The 5,000-nt window shown below is 40.1% G+C and overlaps 1 protein-coding gene across 3 annotated transcripts in view; it reads left to right on the top strand.

Annotated features, from left to right (window-relative positions):
* LOC113823915 (uncharacterized) overlaps nt 1-5,000 on the top strand; it is a 24,972-nt gene that overhangs the window by 1,111 nt on the left and 18,861 nt on the right. The gene's annotated exons all lie outside the window — the stretch shown is intronic.

The raw sequence follows: 5,000 nt of genomic DNA, 5'->3' as shown, positions 1-5,000 counted from the left end.
TTTTCCCTCTATTTTCTTTATTATTATTTTTTAATTTGATCTCTGTGTCAATCTTGATGTATTCTATGGCATTCACATGGTATTCTGAAATGTAGCTAGTACCTGGTCACCCCCCCTTTTGCAAGGTGATAATGGCAATAACTGCACATGATTGTAGAAGTTCCATGTGTCATCACAGGCTTTCCATTGCCTTTACAGTATCTCGTGATGCATGTCATACGAAGAAATAACTGCAGCAACTGTGATTGACATGTATTTCTCATCATATTATGTTTATTAGTTACAGGAATAACATCTATCATTAGTAGTGTACTCTTAGTGTATGATGAGGGTGCATCAGGGGTATGTCTATGGGATGGTGTCATGCTGAGTCAGCAGACGCACGGCCTCTCACTCTGACTCTCTTGTGGTGACTGCCTGCTTTGTCTCTAAGTCATGGATATCAGCTGATTCAGAAGCAGAATTGCCAGCTAACTATCTGAGAATACCCCCCCCCCCCCAAAAAAAAAAGAAAAAAAAAAAAAAAATTGTCAAGTATATTTGCTTGGATGCGACAAAGTAAACATCGGAGCCGGAGGCTTGGGGGGTCAGAGATTTAGTTATAACTCCTTAATTTTTATGTATTTAGCAGAAATATTATGTCATGGGATTGCCAAAGCCTACTAGATTACAGGAGATTTTTTTCAAATTTTTTAGTATTTTTAATTATTTCGTCATAAATGCAGCATGACGGCTCCCTTAAAGGGTCTTTTCTTAGGATACTGAGTGAAACAGATACAAAAACGAGAGACCATTAATAAAATAATAGCACTACATTGTCAGTATTAATGGTTCTCCAGTAACGATGGACTGCATATGATGTGCACTCCATTTATAATAGAGTAACACTGATTAATAGGTTTTCTTGCAATATAATGTTATGTTGATTGGGCCCTCTGATGAATGTCATCTTGATGTGCTCATTGCAGATTTCAGGAATAACTATGAATATGTGTTTGTTATGATATAAACAAGGTTACAATTAATGGGATTATAGATGTTTAAAAAATGAACTATAAGACTAAGAAAATAACGTAGATATTAGTAATATATTTTTTTGCGATGTCAACATGACGAGGGACTTAGAAAAAGATAGGTCAATCTTCTCTCTTCTCTGTCATGTATCTCCTTTATTTTTGATTTATGCACCTTTTACTATAGATGAGAAGTGTCTCGGTTTACTTCAAGGTAATCATTCCATTGACTCTTTTTTACTGTAACCCTGATTGTCATCCACCCTAGATTTTCCTTGGATGTTAGTGGTAATTGAAGTAGCATCATGCTGAGCAATAACTTAAACCATCATGCTTATTAGTACTAGCAAAAACCTACACATCAGTGTTTTATATTCTAGCAAGATAAAGCTTCTAGACTGGCCTGGCAATTTATCATTGAATTGTAAAGTTCCACATCATATAATCTGGTAGATAGTGCTTGGACTGGTCCCAACTTTGATAAAAGAATGCAAGGCCTGTCATTCTTTCTTTCATCTTCTTTTTTTTTTTTCGTTTTTTTTTCCTTCTTTTTTTTGCTATTAAGCCTTTATTGCCTGTTGGCATCTAATCTTGCCATAATGAACTGAGGCTGAATGCTGGTTGGCAAGGATATGCACCATGTAAGTCAGCCAGCTCCAAGTTGTGCACCGTAAAGATGTGTTCTCTTGCTTGGCTCTGGGCATGGCAGTTCATGAGCTGAAGCCCTTCAGATGTGGGGCTAAAGGCTAGTTTTTGTCTATTATGCTGGAGAATTGTGTATACTGCAGCTAAGTGTGCACAGAATGAGGTCAGTTTGTGCCCTCCAAGCTTGAGATTTTTCACTTGTCTGGCTGACCCCAGGGGATCCCTGACATGTTATAAGAGAATGAAATGCATGGGAACAAATGGTTGATGTATAGGTATGGTGTGTGAACTAGTGGTGGATGTGCAAGTGTTATATAATCTGGTTAAGTTTTTCTTCATTTTGTTTATACTGCAGTTTTCCTGGTATGTCTGTGTCTTCCCAACTGTTAGGCCTAAAATACTTTCTGGACAGTAGACATGATAAGCAGACCAGCAATAGTAGTATTAGTGGCATGCAGCTTTTCTGTAGAATTACCCTGGACTGTGTTGAGATCGGGAAAACTAATGTAATGGCAATAAAAAGAATAGAAATCAACACTTTGTGACCCATTTTAAAGTGTGGGACCAGTCCAACCTTTATCATCCTAGAATATACTTGTTGGAGGTTTGCTGGCCTTTTCTTGAGGTGTGAAGTGCTTGATGCAGTCCCATTGTCTGTTACCTATATCATTCCTATCCACTTCATATATTAGATTCCAGAGGACTTCAGAATTTTTGTTGGTTTGCCTCTCATATCCCTCCCTAGCTCGTTGTGGTTGTGGGTGGGCTTAGGAGACGAGGACTGAGACCCGAGGTAGGGGATTACCCCTACCTTGGGCCTCCACCCTCACCTCAACTAATTTTCCTTGGTCCTTTCTTCTCTTTTTTCCTCTTCTCTGTCTTCTTTATTCCCTTCTTTTATCCCATTACTAAGGTGTGAGAGCCATGCTGAGAGGATGAAAGGCTGATTTTGTGTCAGTCACAAACAGCCTCCGGGAGCTATGGGCACTGTATTTCCTTTGTTAATTGCCTAGCCCTCACCCCTTATGGGGACTCTGAGGGGTAGACCCCAGTTATTCAGGATCACCATGGCCAATAATAAGAATTCTTTACCCTTAAGGGGAGTTTCATCAAAATCGTCAAAAAAAAAAAAAAAAAAAAAAAAAAAAAAAATTGTTTTTTCAATTCATCTTGTCGATTTTGATGAAACTCACACCCTATTATTTAGAACCTAGACTGATCCCTGTGGTAGGGCCACATAGCCAATTTTCACACTCAGAGTCTCATTAAAACACGATAAAGAAGTACAGGGCAGTGTAAAAATATGTATATAAGATATGTAAGGATATATGGATCATTTTTGTGTATCCAATGACCTTTTGTTTATATTGCTACTTCTGTTTGTGTTTGTTGATTGTTTGTTGTTTTCTGATATTTCTAATTTTAATGAGTTTTTTACTAATTGTGTGTTTTAACCTAATTTAGATGCTGATTGCACTTTGGTGGTGATGTGTATCCAAGATTTTTTTTTCGTAACTCAAAAAGTTATTGACAGATTTTAATATTATTTTTACATGAGGTGTGTCTTAGCCTAACTAATATTCCATAAAATTTTGGTGGTGATCTGGATCATTTGGCAATTGTACCCCCCATTTAGGAGGGGGGGGATATTTGCATTTTTGAAATATTTTGCTCATTGATCAAACTAACTATATATGATGAAAACCACCCAGAAAACAGAGGTCGGGCCTTGAAAATATCAGGGGAGAATCAGGTGCCCTGAAACTCCTTGAAAATGCATTAAACTCAATATTGGCATGATGGGCGAAAAATGCCAAAAAATGACAAGACGATCCCCTTAAGGCTTGCCCCTTCATCAAGTAGCCTATCTGAATTTGATTTTGATGGTTTCAGACCCAGCCCATCCTTTGACTGTGGCTCCGACCACTGATACTAATACCCCCTCTTCGACACTTACAAACAACTCTAACCATTCCAAAACACCCAACCAGGTTATTACTCAACCTCTAGAAAGCAACCCTCCCTCTTTCCCAACATTCTCCTCTTCATCTCCTGCTGCACAGTCCTCTTCAATGTCTACCCCCTATTCTGAGAATACCCTCCTCTTTCAACAGTGCCTCCAGAAACAAATAGGCAGGGTTACCTTTCGCAGTCGCTCTGATTGTTCACAGGTACAGTGTCCCAAGCTCTTACACTATATACCCTAACTGATCTTACTGGCAAATCCATTCCTGCTGAACCTCACCCCTCTCTTAATACTTATACTGGAACTGTTTCTATTCCCCCAAATGCTTGTCCTTTGTATGACAAGGACTGGTCAGACTGTGAAAATGACCTACTTTCCTGCCTTGTTGAATGTGATGCAGTTGCAGTACAGTGTTACACTCTTCCTCCCAGAGGCCAGTGTAAATCCCATGTCACTATTGCCAAGGTTAGCATCTATATACAAGACCTCCCCCTTGAGGTTTATATTGGTGGATTGTCTTATCATGTCCGACAATATCGACCCCTTCCTTGTCAATGTCAGAAATGTTGGTGTTTTGGCCACCCAGCTAAACATTGTTGCTCCACAGTTTGCTGCCCTCTATGTGCCTAACCTGGTCTTGACCGTTCAAATTGCCCTGCTCGGTCACATATATGTGCCAATTGTGGAGACTGCCATAATGTATTTTATAGGAGCTGCCATGCCTATTAATTTGAATGTGAGGTAGCAGTCCTCAGATTTAAACAAGGCCTCACTCTACGTGAGGCCAGACAGGAAGCACGACGACAAGGTTTTTCTCTCTCAACTTATTTCAAAACAGTCCTTTGCTCTGCTCTCCCACCATCTTCACAAGATAATTCTGCATCTCCCCAGGTATTTCTCCCCTATACCCTAAATCTACGTCCTATGTCTACTCACCCTATCCACCAGTCAATTCCATTTTCTATTCTAAATCCAGATACTCCAATCTCTACCACTTCCCCGATACCTACCCCTCCTCCTCACATTATTTTTCCTAAATGCTCCACTCCACGCTGTCCTACTTCATTCTCTCCTACACCTTCCTCTTCTTTTGTTCCTCAGATATCTAGACATCCAAAACTTCCTAGAGATGACCCAAGGGAACACTTTGCTCCCTCATCCACCCCCCAATCCCTCTCTTCCTACTTCTTCTACATATGAAGTATTTGCAGATATCCATCCTCCTCCTCCCCAAATTCCCTCTACCCCCTTCCTCCTACACCCTCCCTACATACCCCACCCTCTTTACCCCTTCCACTTTATTCACACGAATCCCCTCTATCACAACAGTGTCCTTCTCCAGACCCCTCCCCTCCAGACATTCTTCCTGATAACAG

This window comes from Penaeus vannamei, chromosome 2, assembly GCF_042767895.1.
Source record: "Penaeus vannamei isolate JL-2024 chromosome 2, ASM4276789v1, whole genome shotgun sequence".
Classification (NCBI taxonomy): domain Eukaryota; kingdom Metazoa; phylum Arthropoda; class Malacostraca; order Decapoda; family Penaeidae; genus Penaeus; species Penaeus vannamei.
Note: the sequence above shows the minus strand (reverse complement) of the source record. Positions and strands in the feature narration are given on the sequence as shown.